This window comes from Dasypus novemcinctus, chromosome 23, assembly GCF_030445035.2.
Source record: "Dasypus novemcinctus isolate mDasNov1 chromosome 23, mDasNov1.1.hap2, whole genome shotgun sequence".
Lineage (NCBI taxonomy): Eukaryota > Metazoa > Chordata > Mammalia > Cingulata > Dasypodidae > Dasypus > Dasypus novemcinctus.
Window position 1 is genome coordinate 41,933,331 of NC_080695.1, and position 22,369 is coordinate 41,955,699.

Genomic DNA, 22,369 nt, shown 5'->3' on the forward strand with positions numbered 1-22,369 from the left:
GCTCAGCACTGCTATGCACATCAGCCTTACCACATTGACCTGCTTGGCCCAGAGATACCTGATGTGGGAGATGGACAATGATCAATCATTGAGGGACTGTCTTTTGTTGAATACCCTGAACTTCCTAAACCTTACCGTCCATAGCCACAAAAAAATGTTTTTTAATTTATCCCTAAACCTTCCACCACACTCACATGGATGGTCTTTGCAAGGGGAAGCAGAGTGAAGCCACAGAGTCTCAGACTTGATAAAAGGGAAGCACAAAAGAGTCAGTAGGTGTTTGCCAGTTATCAAACTGACTGCTGATACTGACAGGTGCCAACCTGGTCACAGTGAGATGTGGGGAGAAAGGTATAAACTGGATGGAAGGGAAAATAGCACTAATAGAGATAGGAATTACCTAACATGAGCATTATGGATTGGATCTATGCAGCAAATCTAAAAACCAAACCAATTAAATATTAAAAGATGTGATTCATTTATGATTGAGACAAAAGCCTAAATAACTTATGGGTGAATTGATCTGTCTCTCTCCCCAGGGCTTTTGCTATTTTTAAGAAGCTGTCACTATTCCCCTGTATTCTTCTCCTGTGTGTTCACTTCCCGGGCTCCCACTCAAAACTCCAACATCAAAACTCCCAACACCAATATGTCACTTCCTTCTCTGCAGCATAGTTTTTCAGTGAGTCCTTGCCCAACAAATGTTAAGGGACCACCACCCTTTTGGCATTCCCTAATTAAATCCTTAATCCTAATCAAGTAAAAGCAAAACCTCTGAACCCAAAACACTCTAATATGCCTGGAGGTACAGAACAGTTTACAAACTTAATCCAATATCTATTTTTGGAATTCATAAACCATATCAAACTTCTACTCACCAACCTCTGAATTCCAAAAAGACATTAAAATATTTTTTAAAACAAGCTTAAATCAGTAGCAATGCTAAGTATAGCATCGCATTGCAATCAGTTTCAATAAATTCAGTATGCCTTGGGGCAAAGTCTCATCTACAGTAGACTTCTGAATTTTAAAAGACCATTACCTGCTTCCAATACACAAATGGGCAAAGGATAAACATTTCATTACCATAAGGAGAAATTGGGAGGAAAACATGAGATATGGTTCCTTTACTGTTCACTGGACCTACAGTCTAACCTCTATTAGATTTCAAAGTCTCAGGGTAATTGTTAAGATGATGGTTTCTTCTTCTTGGTGTCACATGTGGACCCACACTTTCCATAGGCTTGCCTAATGGCCATTTTCTTGGTTCCATCTTAACCAAGCATCTAGGTGGTGACCAAGCTCCAGACTTTATCCTCAAAGGGCACTGGGATGATTGCCACACCTTACCCAATCTTTGGGTTGGAGACTTAACCACCTTAATACATTGAGATGAAGGCAACATCCTCCCTAACTTTTGGCATACATGCTCAATCCTCTCAGAGCAATGAGTTGACCACCTGTCTTCCCTAATCCATGGGGAAATGTGCACCCCTCTCAGGCCTATTGGGTGCTGACCTTAACTGCTTTCTTCCTTGAAAAATGTGTTGCATCATCTCTGCCCTGAGGCTGCAAATTCTCCCTGAACATCAGGTGGGAATATCCACTCTTTTCAACAGCTGGTTGAAAGTCATCCACTCTGTATGCATGAGTGGGGTTCCTTTCTTTGCCCAAGGCAACAACTTAATTCAAGAAATCAGCTGCCATGATTTTTCTCTTAAAACTGTTTCTCCTTCAGTCTCTCCTCACCATGTCACTTTTATCCAAGTTGACAGTGTTTTTCTTCATACAGCTCTCTCAATAAGCTTGTTGGTTTAGCCTGCAAAAAAAGCAGGGGTCCAAGCCATCAGATAGACTTTCCACAAGTCTTTCCAAGATAACTGCCTCTTCAATCCTGATTTACAAGTTCTGAGTTTGGTTATGTCCTCAAATGGGGCAGTATAACCTGGCGCTTGATTTTTAGAGGCTTGGAATTTCCAGTCATTTTCTGGTTTCTTTATGCCCAACAGTTCAGTCCTCAGCTTATGTTTGTCTCCTTCTTTGCCATAAGGTGCAAGGAAGAGCCAAGTTGCATTCTCCCAGTTTACTTTGGAAAGTTCTTCAGCTAAATGCCCAGGTTTGTCTTCTTTAAATACTGTCTTCCATAAAACATCAGGAGTTAATCTTGCTTGGTTCTCAGCAACTTTAAAACAAAGTTCACCATACCTCCATTTTCCAAAAATAGTTTCATCATTTGCTCCTAAGCCCTCATAAAAAGTCTCTTTAGATTCTCTATTACTACAACAGTCTCTTCAAAGCACTGTGGGTCTTTTCTCCCAAGTATCTCACAATTCATTCAAAACATACCCCTTAGCCTTTTATAAAACTGTTCCAGCATCTTGGTAATTTCAAAAACACTTCCCCACTCCTCAGTACCAAATTCTGTATTAATCAGCCAAAGGGGTGCTGATATCAAATACAAGAAATCTGTTGACTTTCATAAAGGGTATTTATTTGGGGTAGAAGCTTGCAGTTACTAGGCCATGAAGCATAAGTTACTTCCCTCATCATAGCCTGTTGCCATGTGCTGGCAGTGTTCTGGCTTTCTGGTTTCCTCTCTTCCCAGCGCTGTGTTACTCTCCCCGTTCAGCTGCTGGGCTCTCTTCACAACATCAGCTGTAGACTACCAGGTGAATGGCTCTGTCTCTCTCCTCAGAGCTTCTGCTGTGTCTAAGGAGTAATCACTATTCCTCTGTGTTCTTCCCTGTGTGTTCTCTTCCCGGGCTTCAGATCAAAACTTCAGTATCAAAACACCAACATCAGAACTCCAACATCAAAACTGAAACTCCCTTCTCTGCAGTATAGTTTCAAAGGGATGGGGACTCAACATCCTGCTAACATTGCCCAATCAAAGCCTTAATCATTGCTTAAGTAAAAGTTAAATTTCTGAATTCAATATACTCTAATATGCCTGGAAGGACAGACCCATTTACAAACATAGTCCAATATCTATTTTTGGAATTCATAAACCATATAAAACTGCTACAGTGTATGACACATTTTATATATAATATCCCAAATTGGCAAATATATATATATAAAGAAAATAGAATAAACTCACTTGTTAAACTAAGTGATAGCTATGCTCTTAAGTAAACATATAAAAGTACAAATATAGAAGAGAGACCAAAATACATAGAAATACAACCATCAGAATGACGGAAAGTTATCTTACCACTTACTGCATCATATATATATAATGTTATCCTAGAATTTAAAATTATTTAGTAATTGGCATTCTTATGCATCAGTGTCATGTATCAATAAATATTTACATGCAACTTGATTTTAATGGCTGTACAGGGCCTGATTCTCTGTATCATCCATCAGTTTAAAGTGATACTTTGGTGTAGACATGAGATGTTTTTCAATCTTCTGATAATGTAACTATTTGTGTAAGTGGATTTTGTAACATTTATCTTTGTGAAAATATCTTTTTTTTCTGAATATACATTCCAGATGGTTAATTTATACATTAGGTATTTTCACACATAGTGGCAAGATATTTTATACATTGTCAAAAAACAACTGCAAATAGTATCCCAATTTATTGTTGTGGAGATACTTTATTAGTTTGTCAGATTCTTGAAAAAACTGTTCACTATCATTTTATTTTAATGCTAACATAAATATATATAAATTTTTTGTAAATTATCTTCTTAGATATTTTGATTTTTATGGGTTCTCCTTTTTTTCTCATAGTTATATTTTAAAAATCATTAAATGCTGTATGTGACAAATGCTGCATTGTAATTAATTTAAAGATTCTTATGAGGTAGCATTTAAAATTATTATGTAAGATCACTGAAATATTTTCCTTCCTGGTTTAAACTTTTTATATCACTCACTCACACACACACACAACTGTTTTATCATTCCTAGATTTTGTTTTCACTTTTAAGAAATGATTCCCCCTCAGGTGTTTTGTCTATACTGAAATGTACATCTTTTCCATCAAAGGGCAAAAATAATCCCAAAAGCATTTTGAAACTATTTCATAACTTTATCACTAGACTTGTGTCATTAGTTGGCAACGTACGGTAAATATCAACCCTCACTGTCTGGATTGCCATTTCAACTCTTAAATGTATCTTTCCAATGACATCACTTTTGAATGTACATTTAGTTCAATTCAACTATATTCTCCCTTACCGATTGTGAATTTTGTGTTCTGTTGTGTTCTGCAATTGATTTTGGATAGAATATGAGTAGGCATCAAGTATTAGTATTTCAATTAAGGTATGCAAATGATGTAGCAGACTGCATTGAAAATATTTTTCTCCCACTTTGCTTTTAGGCCACATTTGTCACAGTCAAATGAATAAATACATATCTTGAGCTTTTCCTCTCCTTTTCAATTCAGGTCTTTGCTCTTCTCCATACTGTCTTAAAAATATCTTTATAATAATTCATGTTTTCTGGTGCAGCTGGTGTTACCATTTTAACCTTTTTAAAAACTTTTTTTGAATGTGTATTGAAATCTGGGCTCAAAATTTTCTCTGTGGGAATGTTCATGATTCTGATTTTAAATTGTGAATGGAATTCTAAATTCAGCTTCCTACTTCTTCTTCTGCCAGATGTGGTAATGTTTTACTAACAATGAGTTTGTTTCATTGAGATTTCCAAATCTATTCACACCACTTTTGAAATACCATTTTATCTGTTGAAAAATATTTATGTCTTTTTATTTCTGATGTTGATATTTATGCCTCTTTCTTTGTTTTCCTTGATCAGACATAACATACCTTTATCAAGTTTATTAATCTTTTCAATGAATCTATTTTTGCTTCCATTCATCCTGTCTATTCTTTCTCCTATTTCACTAATTTGAGTTTTCTTTCTCCTTATATTTATCTCCTTTGAGTTTAGTTTTCTATCAATTTTGGAAAATTTTGTGATTTGGCAATCACTTTGCTTTGCTTCTTTGTATCTAAATCATGCATTGTAAGTTAGAAATGTTCCTTCACCTTTTATTTTTGGCAACCAACATATTTTGATGAATAATATTTAAAAATAACTTCCAACATATTTTCTGAATTCCTTTTTGAATTCATATCTGAACTGTGATATTTATCATACTATATTTTAATTTCCATACATGTTGGGACTTTCAGTTTGCTCATTCATTATTATTTCCATTTTACCATATTCTGAAGAGAATCTAAACTCCCTGTGTTTGTGACATTTTAATGTTGTTAATAATCATTTTAAGTTCCATGTATTATTATTTTAAAAATCCATTGATGCTTGAAAAAAATTTCTTGTTCAAATCTTCTCTATAATTTTAGATTAATTTCAGGTTAATCAGTGAATTGATTAAAGTAGAAAACATGAAAAACACCATGCAAAAAGAAACAAGAAAAACACAACAAAGATACTAGACCTAATAAACAACTTGAGAGGGAGCAAGATTCATTCTTATCACTTCTATACGCTACTAATGAACTGTTTGAGTAGTAAGACAAAAAATTTCCTTTACAATAGTCACTAAAAGAATAAAATATTTAGTAATAAACTTAACCAGGGAAAAGCACCTATATTCAGAAAACTACAAAATATGTCAGAAGCCAAAGGCCCAAGTAAATGGAAGCACATTCCATGTTTATGTATTAGAAGTCTACATGTGTTAGGATGTCAGTTCTACCTAAACTGATTTACAGAACAATGCATTTATTAAAATGAATTCTTTGCAGATGTTTGCATTAATTTGTAGATACCATTCCACGCCACTGATTTAAATGACTAAACTTGTGTCATGGCATTAGCTTGATTACTAAAATATTAAGTGTGAAAAAAAGATTGTGTTAACGCCAAATTATTTATTTTTTAAAAATCATGTTGAGCATATTAGGTCATTTTAATTTTTACATACAGTTTGAAAATATCTTATCAATTCCCCCAAAAAATGCGTCCTGGGATTTTCATTGAGATTGTGTTTAATTATATAAATCCTTTTGAGGTGAATGAGCATTTTGAAAACAATAATTTGATTCATGAATTTTTAGGTCCTTATTTATTTAGTTATTCTTTCATTTAATCTGCAATGCTTAATACTTTTTATTGTACTGATCTTAAAAGTTTTTGTTAAATTGTTCCTAATATTTTATGTTTATGCAAATATGAATATATTTTTTAAATTCCAGTTTTCAAAAACTTGTTGCTAATCTATACAAATTTCATTGTTTTCTGTGTATTGACTTTCTATTCTGCATCCAGGTTAAATGTACATATTTTCCCAGTGGTATTCTGTTAGACTCCTAATGATTTTATAGCAAGACCAATGGTTTGCTCCTGGGGGTTATTTTCTGACCCAGGAGATATTTGGTATTTGGAGACATTTCTGGTTCTCATCACTTGGAGAATGCTCCTGGCATTTAATGGTGAGGGAGTAAATATATTACCAAAGAGATTACATGGCATAGGGAAGCTACACAGAGCAAACTTTTTCTCGACTGAATGTAATGTGGAGGTTGAGCAATTCTGATATAAATAAACATGTTGACTGCAAATAGATAATGTTATCTCTTTCTTTCCAGTCTCTGTCTCTTTTACATGTGTACATGTGTTTGTTTTTACTGCCTTAGTGTTCTCTTTAGGGCTCCCAGTGCAATATTAAATAGAAAGGGGATTCGAGCTTTGTCCTCAGCATCTTTCCAGAGTTTGAAAAATTATTGAGAACCACAAGTAGGTGTTCTTTTATGTTTGCTTTATCTATTGATGGTCACTGTAATATATATTAAAACTGAGAAAAATGTATCTTACATTATTTAGTAAGTGATAAATCTAAGAAATATTTATTGTGATCAATGCACTGAATATTGCATAGTTATTTTCAATTTTGTCTTTGAAACTTTCTGTAATTTCTTCTATTGAGTAATAAAAGTATATTATGCAGAGCTATACTAAACTACTAGAAGTTAGTTTAAATTCTAGTAAACTGATTTATACACAGTCCACTCCTCAAAAAAATAGTTTAAATTGCCTAGTCTTATTTTATGGAGACTTTTCCTGTTTGTGGTCAGATTGTAATGAGCCATTAAATAAAATGAAGAAAAAAAAAACAAGAAATAATCAAGTACAAACACCCACACACAAAAACACATTTTTTTAGCAAAAATTAAATAAAAATAAAGTAAATCCACACAGATCTGGAAGCTAGGTTTCTTTTCTTCCTTTTTTCTTTCTGAAAGCCCAGCAACTACACAAAGTGAAGTTTAGCAGGTGTGAGGGCCAACCTTAGCATCCTTTTGCTGTTTTTAACAGACTACATCAAGAGTGCCAGATACATTTCCCATATTGGCTTTGACGGCTGTCATTCAGAGAAAGCGATCTCTTCCAGTCTAGTCTTGATTTCTGACTTAGGACTAATGGCAATCAGATGATTCCTTGTTCACCATGGATGTCATTCAATTCAGAATTTTTGTTAGAATAGTTCCCTTTAAACCTTTCCACTTCTACTACACTGAGGATTTCTTTTAAAAAAATTGTCAGAATAAAGCTATGAAGGATAATATTTATGTAATTGACAATTTTGTGTATGATATCATAACTTTGAATATAATATATTTTAATAAAAATGGAAACAGTGTAGCATAACAAGTCCACATTCCTGTTCCATACATCAGTTATACATGGAAGATGATATTGTATTTCATGTGTTCCTGAATTCGGCAAATGCTGTTGATATAAGCATGATGGGCAAATATGATCCTTTTCAAAGTTGGATAGTTTTAAAAATGACATATTCCCAATCTATCTATAGAATTACGTTTCCCTTCTCTATGCACTATTCCAAATGTAATTTGGGCACAATCAATTCTGTTTAGCTTACCAGTCAAAGGTCATTTTAAACAATGGTCTCTTTGAGAAAATTTGAAGCTTAAATCTAGGTGTCTGAAGAGTTCATACATGATTTAGTTTCCTGGCTGCTAAAAGAACTACCATACAATGGGAATTTTTTGGCTCAGAGTTTTGTGGCTAAGAGAAGTCCAAAATCGAGGTGTCATCATGGCAGTGCTCTCTGCCAGAATATCTTGGTGTTCTGGGGCTGGATGCCTGAGATCCTTGGTCCTTGGCTTTTCTTTCCCAGAGCAATGCACATGGCTGCCTCTTCTCCTTTCTCTTCCAGGTCCCATTGATTTCCAGCTTCTGGCTTCTTTCCCAAACTCTCTCTTTCTCTGTAGTTTTCCTGTAAGGCCTTCAATAATAAGATTAGGATCCATCCTAATTCATTCAGGCCACACCTCAACCAAAATAACCACATCAGGAGTTCCTTTTTACAAGGGTTCACACCACCAGGAATGGATTAACTCTAAGAACTTGTTTTTCTGGGTTACAGAGCTCCAAGTCACCACAACAGAGTTAACTCTTACTTTTAACATCAAACTTATGGAACTTGTGCTTTAAAAAAATAGTCTCAATGTATTTTTTTCATTTAAAAAATTATCGAAGTATACCACTCATGCATAAACATGCGTAAACAATAAGTGTATAGTAATAGTTGTGAACTTACAAAAGAAACATAGATACCATCATACAGGGCTCTCATAACTCACCCTACCACCAATGCCTTGCATTGTTGTTAAACATTCTAAACTAATGATTAAAGACCATTGTTAAAATATTTTTACTAACCAAAGTGTTTTCCCCAACCCCCGTATTATTATTATTAGTTTATATCATTTCTATATGAGCATACATAAGAAATAAGTGTATAGTAAAAGTTGTGGACTTACAAAGCAAACATGTATAACATTAAACTGGGGTCACATACATCATTCCTTCACCAACACCTTTCACTGTCATGAGACATTTGTTACAGATTATGAAAGAATATTGTCAAAATCTTACTACTAATTATAGTCCTTTTCTCACATTTGGTGTATTTCCCCCCCAAACCACCCTAATATTATTTTTTAAATATAATTTTTATGGCAAAGTTGTAAACTTATAAAACAATCATGCACACATGCAGAATTCCCAAACAACATCGATCTATCAACACACCACACTGTGATGAAATATTTTTTCCAGATAAAATAATATCATCTGATTATTACCATGTCCATAGTGAAGCCAAACTGAATTAGGGAAATCCCTAATTCACTACAAACATGTGGCTTTATCATGGTAACATAGGTGCAATAAAATTTGCCATTTTAAAGTGTACAATATAGTGGCATTAGATACATGCACAATGTACTAACATCACCACCATCCATTATCACAGCTTTTTCATTACCCAAAACAGAAAAGACCCCTTAAGCATTAAGTCCCCATTCTTCTCACCCATAGATCCTGGCAACCTCTAATCTACTTTCTGTCTCTGAATTTGCTTATTCTAGACACATCACGTTAGTAGAATCATGCAGTATTTGTCCTTTTGTGTCTGGCTTATTCCACTCAGCGTGATGTCTTCACTATTCATCCATGTTGTAGCAAGTGTTAGAACTTTATTCCTTTTTAGAACTGAGTAATAACATTTTGGTATAAATATACCACATTTTGTTTATCCATTTTCCATTGGGGAACATGTGGGTTTTTCCACTTCCTTTTAACTATTGTGAATAATGCTTCCCTAAACATTGGTGTACACATATGTGAGTCCCAGCTTTCAGTTATTTTGGAATATACCTAGAATGGAATTTCCAGGTCATGTTTTGAAGACCCATCAAACTGGTTTCCACAGCAGGTGCACCGGGCTGAATTTTTTTTTTTTTTTTTTTAGTGAGATTGGGGAAACAGGCACTATTTTATGTTGTTAATGTAAATTATTAGTACACTGTTTGCAGGGCATTTTTGTGATATTGATTGAAAGCTAAGGAAATATAGGGTACACATATCCTTTGTCTTTGTCCCATTTACTTCTACAAATATTTTCTGCACATACTCTATGAATACTTTCTGCACGTAGACTTAGTTCCATTCACTTCTATGAATATTTTCTGCACATAGGTGGCAAAGATTTTGATATTCAAGGATACTCATCGAGTCATGTTTGTAACACAAGGGATCAGAAATGTTATTTATTTTTTTAAAATGTTACATTCAAAAAATATGAGAGCCCCATATACTCCCCATACTCCTTACCCCACTTCTCCCACTTTAACAACCTCTTTCATCATCGTGACACATTAAGTTCATTTGGTGAATACATTTTGGAGCACTGCTGCACCATATGGATAGTGGGTTACATTGTAGTTTACGCTCCCCCCAGCCCACCCAGTGGGCATGGGAGGACATACAATGTCCAGCATCTGCCCCTGTAGTACCACCCAGGACAACTCCAAGTCTTGAAAATGTCCCCACATCTTATCTCTTCTTCCCTCTCCCTACCCTCAGCAGCTACCATGGACACTTTCTCCACATCAGTGATACAATTTCTTGGAAGAAGCTTTAAATTACATAAATGCTACATCAAAAATATAGGAGGATTCCCATATATCCATCCCCACCACTCCCTCACTTTTCCCCCTAACATCTTTCGTTATTGTAGTGTATTTGTTACAATTGATGAACACATATGGAAGCATTGGACTAGCCATGGTGTGTAGTTTTCATTATAGTTTATACTTTTCACTGCCCAATTTTATAGGTTTTGGCAGAAGGTATAATGATCTGTATCCATCATTGCCATGCGATGCAGGACAATTCCATTGTCCCAGAAATATCCATGTTGCACCAATTCTTCCCTCTCCTTCCCCTCAGAAACTGTGGTGGCCACTACCTTTATGGCAATGTTACAAGTTCTTCCATTGCTCGAAAATTAATGTCTACATTAGTCCATAATTGCTTTCCCCCCTTATGTTTGTTCATTCCTCAATCTTGAGGATGTTGGGATGGTGATGGCCACTCTGTTTCTGATTGAGTGGGGGCTTAGATCCATGGGGCAGATGGGATGGAGCTGTCTTGCTTCCCATTGTAGATACTCTGTGTTTATTGCGTATGGATGTTATCCTTTTGTTAGTTGTCCTGGGTAAGTCCAGTGAACTGGAGAGTAGATTTTGCAACTCTGCTGAGATTCAGGGCTCCACCGACATTCGAAGAGACCAAAGATTGAAGTACCTGGGATATATACTTAATGAATATAGTGCTTAACATGAGTTCAACTAAAAAGGGCAGAAGAGTCATGTGTAGGGAAATTATAAATGAGTCTAATTCTGTTACATTGGGAGAATGAATGTGACACAATGAGGAAAGAGGTTTTTGATGTGGGAGGAGTGGGCTGAAGGGGGCGGGGGTATATGAGGCTCTCAATTTTTTAATGTAACATTAAAAAAATAAGGAAAAATAAAATAAGGAGTATTCTATGTAATATGTGAAGATCTCTAAGGTACATTGTTCAAGAAATATAGAAAGGGAGCAGAGTGGTATATAGAGTATATTATCATTTGTGCAAATAGAAAATGCACCACATGTGTGTAACTGAAAGGATACATGAAACCATGGGGAGGAGGATTTGGTGGCTAGGGAATCATGAAGGGAGGAAGAAAGATATTATACAATATACTGCTTAGTACTTAAGCATTTTGTACCTTGTACACATATTACAGGTTTCTAAATATCCATACATGATGATAGGGAAAAGTAATTGCAAGTATGTCACTGGAAATTATATTACCAGATGATAGGAAATGTTTTCTGTATGTATGTGAAAGAGTTTTTAGAATAGATAAAGGATTTTAATAAATGTTTTTATGGAGATACTTTATATTTCATATTTTATACTATTTTATAGCCTAGTTTCCTTCCCCAATCTATATCCTATGCATATTTACATCATTTTTAGTGACTCCATAATATTCTCTTGAATTTAGTCTGTGGTGGACATTTGGGCAGTTTTCAATATTTTGCTCTTCTAGATATAGAGTGAGATGTCATATAATGTCCCAGAGGACATTAAGTATAAAAATATTCCCATTTCTTCAGTGGTTGGAATTAATCATTTTTCCTCAGAATATACAAATTGAAATTTTCTTAATTTTATTTAGTTTCCCTCATTGTCAGCAAATTGCTCTAACCATCCTTCTACAATCCTCCTTCACCTGATGAATTTCCAGTCCTTATTCTGCTCTCCTCATGGCCACTTAGGCAGTAGCCTAAGACCTTTCCTTTGAGAGATTCTCTTCCTGTTCACCCTGAACACTGTTGCTCTCAAAACCCTGTATTCACTGTGTCCCTCCCTTGTTCCAAAACCTTAAATGACTTCACCTATCCTGTGGGTTACCTTCAAACCCCAGTTTCTCTCTCTATGTGATCCAACGTGACTTCCATGCCTTCTGAAAAAAGAGGCCTGGGTCACCTTCCACTTTCTTGGCTTCAATGGCAATTTATATACCACTTTTCCCAGTCCTTTCTGCCCACTGTCTCATAGAAATAATTCCTTCTGTTTTCCTTGTTTAATACCTGAATGAAAAAGTTAGCCTTCTTCCTAATTAAATAATAAGCTTTTTGTTTATATGTGTATATGTTTTATTCAGTAACCATTTGAATTATTCTTATTAGTCGGTGGTATCTACAGATGAATGGGAAGTTCTTGGTGATACTAATTAAAACTGAAGAAGAGGAGTTGGTTTTCCAATGTAAATTCTAGGGCAAAATGCATTCTCAGGAAGAATTATGCTCTATCTACAATATACGTGTGTTATCAGAGATCATGGCACATGGGGTGAAGCTGATAAAAAAATATGTAAATGTACAGGATCTTTGGGGTAGTGTCACATAGGCTACATTCAGAAGATGGGATGCACATACTGCTACACAGAGTTCACCTGACAGCCCTTTGTTTCCAATAGGTGGCAGAACTGGTGAAGCCAGTATAGATGCCCCTCTCAGCACTGTGCAGCAGCTTATAAAGGAGCACCTGGGAGGAAGCAGTGGGGGCTGTAATTCTAGAAAAGAAGTAAGGCTATGCAACTACATTTATTAATGTGTGTGGACTTTTGGTAGAAGATGGATTTTTTAAAATTAAAATTGGACCAGGTCAACTGACCCCAGAATGTGTTAGAACCACTGATTTGGCCTTGAAATCACTGCAGCAATGACCAGTCATTCCCAGGACATCTTCCCACAGCTGTAGAACAAGAACTCAGCCCCTAGACTTGGGTAAAATAGAAGAGTAGGGGACAGTTCCTGGCCAAGAGCTAAGGTCAGTGGGGCAGGTCAGCTGTGCCCTAAGAGACTTTGGGCAGGAGAGGGATGAAATCCAGATTGACCTCTTGACCTGTATCTGTGGGTGGTCAGCCCAAAGTCCTGAAAATTTTACCTAAAAAGACAGTGAAGAAGAGGAAGCGAAAGATGTTCCTGTTTTATGGATTACTAATTTAGATGCCCTTGTACAAAATGTGAAGTTAACCACAGTGTAATTACATTTTTGTGGTTGGCATTAATTTCTTTCTGTAATTAATTTTTTTATATATATCTTTATTTTATGGCCCTTTACTCTTTTGGGAAATTGGTCAGACTAGCTTCATTGTACATACTTACCCAAAGTTTTCATGCTCGTCCCTTTTATTTCAAACTCAGTCATTTAATGAGTTGTATTTTGTTTTTCATGCCTGTGGCCTTTAACCCAGGCAGGAGAAAACCACAAAGTAATACTGACTGCTTCTTTACTGAGCACTGAAGAAATTTGAAAAAAAGTAAAGGAATAAAGGAAACCAAGGTTTTCACCAGACTCTGAGCTTTGTCTGCCTGAAGAATGGCATCTGTGCCTCCAGGTCTCTTGCAAGAATAGATCTGAGTGAAGCCACACTCAGCCTATTTATGACCAAATTGATCCCAATTTGGAGGCATTTTCAAGCAAAGGATCTTTCATCTCATTCCCTTGTGAGCAAACATCTGAAGAACGTTGGGCAAGAATCTCATCTTTAAGAATTTGTAGTTTGGATCTAGAAGTATAAAGAGGAGCTTGCAACTTGAGGAAAGCTTGGTGTTTGGCAAAGCACAAAGGCCTTCTTAGTTTGGTTTATTTAAATATTTCCCATGCTGACCTAGAGTAGAGATTGAGATGTTGCTTCATGTTATGATTCCCATTATTTATCAAATATCTCAAACTTGTAGCAGGGGATCAAATTTTTAGGGATCTGAGCCCAGGTCAGGGTATTTTGGTTGGAGGGAGTGGAGTTAAGCAAACACATGGCAGTCAGGACCTTCTCTGAATGTGAAAAGGAAAATTGGCTCAACGATGACACTGTATGTGTTTGACACAGTGAATGCTCACATAGGTGGCATGAGTTGGAGGGTTTAACATCTTGTGTTCTCGCTCTTTCCCTCCTCCACTGACTTCTAGTCTCTTTCTCCATTAATAGAAGCAGAATCTCTTAATCTCTAAGTATAGTTCCTGTCCCCAATGTCCTTTCTCCTTCACCTCTGGGATTTCATGTGATCAATCCCCTGCTGCCGCTTCATCCATTCTCCTACCTTTACTTGTGTCTTACTTGGCACCCACATTTTCCACTCCTGCTCTTCTGACAGTTTCTTTATATGCATCTTGGCCATTCTATCTATAGCCACCCAACTCTGTTTAGAAGTCTGTGGGATAAATTCCAAAATCCTTAGAGTTTCATTCAAGACTCTCCAGTTGCCTTTTCCTGTCCTTCCTGCCCTGTGGCCAGCCTGCCAGGAAAGAAAGAGTTACTGTGATGTGTCAGGCTCTCTGTTGAGCACTTTATAAGAATTACATCCTCAAATCCTCCCAATAACCCAATTAAGTGGCTTCTGTCTTTTTATATAGAAAAACCTGAAATTGGGAGGAATTACACAAAATTTGCAATGTCACCCAGGCCATAAGTAGAGAGCTAGATTTTAAAACCTATACTCTCTCTTCTGCAACATGCTACATCTTGCTCCTGGGATACTCTGAAACTTTGTTCACTATATTATCCCCATAGTGAATAACTCTTCCTTCTGTTCACTTCCCTAAATGTCACCTGTCTTTTAAAGTATAGATCAAGTTCCAGCCTTTCAAGTAGAAACAACTGGGTAGTGCAAAGTTGATGAATTTTATAGGCAAAATATGGCTCTGTCACTTATTAGCTGTGTGTCCTTCGATACATCAGTAATTCTCTCTGAACCTCAGTTTTCTCATCTATAAAATGATAATTATTACATCAACTTCATAGCTTTTTTTAAGTCAAGGGCTTAGTACAGTCACACTGACTGGCACATTATTAGCATTTGATAACAGTTAGGTCTCATCTACCTTCTATTTGCTTAGAAATATATTCAAGGCCACAAGGTAGTTTTTGTTTGTTTTACTCCACAGTAACCACTAATGTCTCTTAAGATATTGCTCTGTTTTCTTCTGTAAGTCTGGGAACCCTTCTGGTTCAGGTCTGATGCCTTGCATAGTTGTTTTTAAGCACTCACTGCAGGAGTAAATGATGGAAATTGGGAAAAGAAATGGTTGAAAATATGATAGTGGAAAACAGTTTCCTAATCCAGGAGATAAGTTCTTTATAGAGTGAAGAAGGTAGCAAAGCTGAGTAGTGGCTTTCCAGAAAGATTTTGGAGTTTGCCCATTTATCTTCCTGCTTATTCCCCAGGAGTTTCCAGGGTCTGAAAGTTCTCCTAGGAGAAGTTATGAAATACTAGCCATACAGGAAGCCAATGTGGCTCAAGTGATTGGGCTCCTATCTACAATATTGGAGCTTCCTGGTGATGGAAAATTGGCCCACACCATGAGCTGGCCCACACAGAGTGCTGGCTCATGCAGGTGTGCTGGCCCATGCGGAGAGGTCACGCAACAAGATGGTGCAACAAAAGGAGATATACAGGAGCAACAATAGATGAAGCAAACCAGGGAGCTGAGGTGGTGCATGTGATTGAGCACCTCTCTCCCAGTCCAGAAGGTCCCTGGATCAGTTTCCTGAGCTACCTAAAGAGAAGAAAAGCGGATACAGAAGAACACACAGTGAATGGACACAGAGCACAGAACAGCGAATGTAAACAATGGGGGGTTGGGTGGGGATATATAAACAAACAATCAAATAAATAAATAAGGAAATACAAGCCATAAAGGGGTAGGGGAGAGGGGGAGGCTGCTACAAAGAAGTGGAACACCCAGGCCAAGTTTGTTCCACTGGAAAGCAACTGACAGTAAATCCTGAGGCTGGAATCCTCAGAGAACCCTTAGTTTTTAAAAATTTAAATCATTTAACATTTTCATTATTGTCTCCAACAGTTTTGCCAGTGATATACAATATCATCCAAAGTAGAGTAGCTGAAAGAAGTTAAAGTATCATGTTTTAGTTTTGAGTCCCTAAAATTCCTGTCCGTGGCTTACTTTCTTCCAGGCTCAGCCCAACTTACATGGCAGCACTAGAGAAATAGCCTGTGCCCCCACCCAAAAGGGCCTGTTCCAGTACCATCCCACTCAAGGCACATGCTTGAGTTCAACTTGGCAAATATTTACCAAATGCTTCCTCAGTGCGAGGTGCTATAGGAAGAACTTTTGTTTAATAGAGTCTTATGTCAAATTTCTGGTCTGTAAAGCTTGCAGCCCAGTAGTGGAGACAGCCTGGAGGCAATCAAGCACGATGTAAGGCAGGGGAATTCCTGCCACACACAGGAACACCCACCTGCTGCTCTGGAAGGAATTGCAGCAAAGGGCCTTTTTTACCCTGGCTTCCCAGGTAAGTGCCATCCTGGAGGCTGGGAGACAACATCCTTAGTCTCTCAGCACCTCTGTTCAGAAGGAACTGAAATCCTGCTATGAAGGTGCAGCCTCAAGAGAACAGAATCCCTGCTTCCTCAGGGGCTATCTGTTCAGCCTGTCAGCAACCTTTACTGCCCTCGTTCCTCAAAGTCTTTGTCCTCCCATGTCTTAGGTCAAAATAATTGCAAGGGCCTGGGGAAAGGCCAATTACAAACACTTTTACTTGCTTTCTTTATCTGGATTCCTTGCTTCTCCTCACCATGCTGAATCTCAGCTACTTAGACTCCAAATTCTGAAGTCTATGCTTCATTCTTACGTTCTTTAAGTACATGTAAATTCACTTTCCAGAGCCTTTTTTTCTTTTGGTGGCCCCATTGTGAAAGAGGAGAGAGGGATTGGATTTTGTAAACTTCTGCTTAGTTTGCACAGATTTTCTGAATGATAGTTATTATCTCAATATTGAGAGAGTTATTTGCTTGTGCCATTGTATTTTTAAACTATTTCCATCACTGTGGAAATGGTATATATATGTATGTATATAGGTACATATATGTACATGTATACACACATATTTTTCCCTGATGCTAAAGATATCTAGGTCTTTGCTGTAGTGTGACTGTGGCTATCATTTTTGCAGAGGCAGCTCAGATCACTTGCACAAAAGCCTGTGAGAGAATGAACAATGCCGTCATAAGAGGGGTGGACCAGCAGGTGGCTGAGGGTGTGTTTGAAAGGGCTCAAAAGCAGATGCAACTCCAATTTCAGCTCCTGAAGGTAACCTGCATCCAAAACCAGGGGGTGCACTATGGTGTGGAAGAAGCAGGGACAGAAGCTGGAAGAAACAGTCATTATGTGGGTCCACATAGAGCTGGATGACTTCTGCCAAGTGTGCCTGACATGGCCAGGGGACAGGAGAGGAGGCCTGCCAGCGCTTGCCATTCTTGCATCACTGCAGTGTGTGCTGGAGTTGGGCTTTCTTCCGGGGCTGTGGCTTTAGAAACACAGTCTCTCCGTGTCTCCTTTGCCCTTCCTGACTAATGAGTCATCCACATTACAATCCTGGTGACACCTGGTCCTGTGTCTAGGACTGGAAATCTCTTAATCAGCTAGTTCATCTCGGCTCCCAGCAGCTCTGAGATGTGGGTAATATTACTGTTCGCATTTCATGGATAAGGAAACTAGGGCACAGAATGGTTTATCCACAGGTCCTTCAGCTAATGGCTGAGCTAGGATTTGGGACCAAGTGACCTTGCTTCTGGGTCCCAAGTATAACCAAAATCTCAAGACCAATTTTTTTAAAGCAGGAAATCCCTTATCGACATAAAATTTTAGTCATTCAGTAAATGTCAATAAATGATTATAGGTCAATCAGTGATGGTGTATCAATTTAGAATTCATTTTGTCTGCTTCAGGAGACAGTTTCTAACAGCTTCCTCTGAACTAATACTTCTGTCAGGTATGTTTGGACCATCTTGCCTTAACTCAGGATCTTGGGGCTTGCCTGCCCATCCCCCAAATGATATAAATATAAATTCCTTGTCAGAGTTGAAGCTACTGTTGACATGAGTCTCCAAATTTGTCTGCTCAGACCAGGCTGAGTTGATCATCTCATCTCTCCCAAACACTCAAGGAGCCTGACTTGCCGTTAGTTTAGAATACCTCTGAATCAGCATCCAGTAGCATCCCAAATCTGCCTCTGCCCAATCCCTTCCCCTACTCCCACCGCTGCAGCTTTGAAAAACATACTTTTCCTTAATACAGAGCATGTAATTTCCCTTGGAGGAAGCAAAGAGTTACTTCATTTCCCAGTAGCAGTCATTTACCTAATTACCACAATCCACAAGTACATGCAGAATATAGGCTTAACGCCACAGTGGTCGGTTCCATTGTAGTACATAAAATCGGAACTTCAGGTGCCCAAGAAAACAATTCCTTGAAAAAACAATTACTATACTGACCATGTGCAATCTATCTTAAACCACAGAGAAGTAGGAAGTTAACACTGGGCAAGACCAAAGAGACTTCCTAGTTGTAATTGGCTTGATTCATGCTAAGATGCAAGGGGTTTCACCCATCTTTGTTTTTACACTATTAGTGCCAATGTCAACATGATAAAAAAAAAAAAAAAGTCAAATGATAACTTACTCTTCTAAAAATTGTTTTGACCTAGCAGATTCCCTAAAGGAGCTTCAGAGCCCAAAATTTGAGCACTGCTGTCTTAGACAAGTCATTAATCAGGTTATTTAACTGAAAAGAGGTGGTAATAGTTCTACATACCCTGATGCTACTAAGGTTGTCAGGATGTTTAAGTAATATTTTAAAGTACTAAAGAAAATGGTAATTATAATAATATTTCTGGGCACGACAGAAGTAACACGGTTTAATGGCTTGTTTGTTGGGAGACTTGTGTTCTACTCCCTGTTAGGCCCAGAATTAAGGTGACCTTTGACAATTCCTTAACTTCTCTAAGATTTGATTCCTCATATTCAAAATGAGGGAGATGAACTGGATTATTTCAAAAGTTTTGACCCCTTTAAACAAATAAGATTATAAACCCTTTCCTCTTTGTTTTAATATCTTTATCTAAGTAAACTAAAAATGGATTCAGCCATGGAGGTGGATCTAGGTATTTTATTCCTTTTCATTTTAAACTTAGAAACAAATACAGTTCTATTGCTGTTGGCATGGTTTTGCTTTTCCTATACAAGTTAGGGATGTGGAGGATCCTATCAGCCATAATACAGTCACAGGGTCCAGTTGCCTTAAACAACTACAAATGGACACAAGTTATGGAACAGCAGTTTTCCTACATTGGATAATAGTCAGCAAAGGACAGTGAAAGAAGATAGACAAACAAGATGAGCCCTAGAGAGATTTTCTAGGCCATAGCACTGGGAGAGGGGAACCAAATAGAGCCTGGTGCTCTCCCTGAGATGAGCAGAATTCAAAATTTTGGGGAGCCATGGTGATTAGAATTCACAGGATAGTGTGCCATTGAGGAGAGAGCTGGACAGAGTGAAAGCTCCAGAGATATGAAGGAGTCCCTCTTGAGTGTTTGATAAGTACATGCATGAGAGGAAACAACCATGGATGGGGAATGAACCACCCAAAGGAGCAGGCAGAGCAGTCCACACAGCTCATGTGGAACCACACAGCTCAGAGCAGTCCACACAAAGGCCTCTTTACACACACAACATCAAGGAGAGGGCCTCAGTAGAGGAGCCAAAATAGCTCTAGATGTAAGGCCATTGTTGACCCACCTAGTGAGGTTTAAAACATTTGGTGACAGTAGAACACAGACCAGGAGGGGAGAAATGGAAATATATTCTTGTAAGGGTTCAATAGTTGATACTTTATACCAGTTTTAAAGTGAGTTAATATTACTTGAATAGACTGCGATAAGTTAAAGATGTATATTATAAGCCCTAGAGCTATCACTAAAAAATCAAATGATATATCTAACAAGTCAATGAAGGAGAGAAGATGCAATATTGGAAAAATACTCAATTCCCCAAAAAGTCATCAAAAGAGGACAAAAGTAATGAAAACCTAAAAGTACAAATAGAAAACAGCCAGATGATCTAAATTCTAAAGACACCGACTAAAAGGCAGAGATGATCAGGTTAGATAAAAAAGCAAGTCCCTTTTATTATATGTTATCTATAAGAAACCCACTTTAAGTAAAAAGATGTGGCTAGAGTAAAAGCCAAAGAATAGAAATATATATATATATATATATACACACACTTTGGAATATTAATCTGAAAAGAGTAATTAATATCAGTTGAGGGAGTTGTGGTTAGCAGCACATATAGGAATCCCCTTAATTTTTAATGTAAGGTTTATAAAATCTAAGTATCTTTTAAAAAATAAAAAATGTATATTTTTAAAAATATCACATGAAATAAGTTTCAGAATAAGAAGAATTACTAGGAGTAAAGAAGACCATTTTATAGTGAAAAAGTGGTTATATCATCAAGAGGACATAATCCTAAATAGTTACATACCAAATAACAATGTTTCAAAATACATGAAGCAAACATTGCTAAAACTAAATGTAAAGTTAGCCAGACTCATGTTGCAGTTGGAAACTTCAGCATCTCCATTTGATGATTAAAAGAACATTTCATGACTCTCAGGATGGGAGTTCAATATTTTCCTGTTTATTGTGTGAGACACTGCCCACTGATATAACACAATATGACAAGATGAACATTTACATATTCCACAGACACCCCCCTGCAGGTGCACCGTATCTTTTATACCCCCCCACACACATCCAACACTCTATACCAGTAATTCCCCCTGCATATTTGCCAAAAGAACATTTCCAAAATTGTAGTTTAACCAGAGACCAGCAAATCTGCAGTTCACCTACTCCTTCCCCTGTGTTCACTTGATTCAATGAGACTCCTCTCATGGTTGAAGGCAATCTCCTCTGTTAATTGTAAATATAATCACCCCTAGATGCAATTAACTGATAGCTTCCATCTTCAAAATACTCTAACAAACAGGCCAGTACTTGCTTGACTGCACAACAGCACAGCATAAGCTAGCCAAGTCCTCACATGAGTTGAACCACCACAGGCAGCTATGCACAGAAGGGGAGGCTGAGGCCCATGGTGGGAAGGAGGGACTTTTCCAAGATGCACAGTGGTTCCTTTCTTGGGATTACACTTTTGGCTTCAGAGGATTAGACCAGCATTCTGACTGCTTCACAGCAGGCTGCTCATGGTTCAACTCCTCCAAGAAGTTGGGGAATTAGAAAAAAATCATTTTTATCAACTGTCAAGAGTCCAATGGGGGAGGCAGAAGTCTGATCTGGATGCTTCTTCTCAACACTGTCCATTTTCCCCTCAGGAGCCCATGGACATTCCTGTCCATGAGCTGTAGAATGTCCTTCAGTATCCTCGTGGTCTGTACCCACCCATCACACATGCTATCCTCCAGACATATGAGATTTCCACATTCCTCCTTCCTCCCACTTCATCAACAATCACTCTATTACATCCCCAACCTGAGCCAGAGAATACTGGAGATTCGAGTCTGAGACTCATGGAGCAGGTGCACTTGCTTTTTTTCTCTATGTTGTGAGTCTCTCTGTGACCATTTTCTCTCCTGGTCTATGGATACATATATGCTCAACTGTCCTGGACCATCCTTCTTCACATTCATGTTTAGCTCTGTGCTCTCAGCACTTGGCCCCACATCTGGCACAGAGATGGTCTGAGGAATATTTCTTGACTGAACAGTTGGTGGAGCATTCTACTCACCATCAAGGATTAGAGAAAGTTGGTTTTCAAGTAATTGACATGTCACTGGGGAGGAAAGAAGGAGAGGTGAGTGAGGTGCAGCCCTAGACCCTACTGTCCAGGGACATCCAGGTTGAAGGGAGAATCCCAACCAAAATAGGGAATCATTACTCCTTTCCTGAAACATGGGGCTGGACGTGCAAGGAGCAGCACTGTCTCAGATTTGCAAGTGACTCTCCATGCCCAGGGTAGGTATGAGTGCTTTACAGTGTTGACATTTAAACTGGACCAGGGAGGGTGAGGAGGAGGTCAGCAGAAAGGAAGGAAAGTCACACTATGGGGGAGAAATGGCCTGAGCAAATGAGCCAGGTAGAAGACTGCAAGTCCTTTGTGTGGTGTGGGGGGAGGTTAGAAGGTGGTG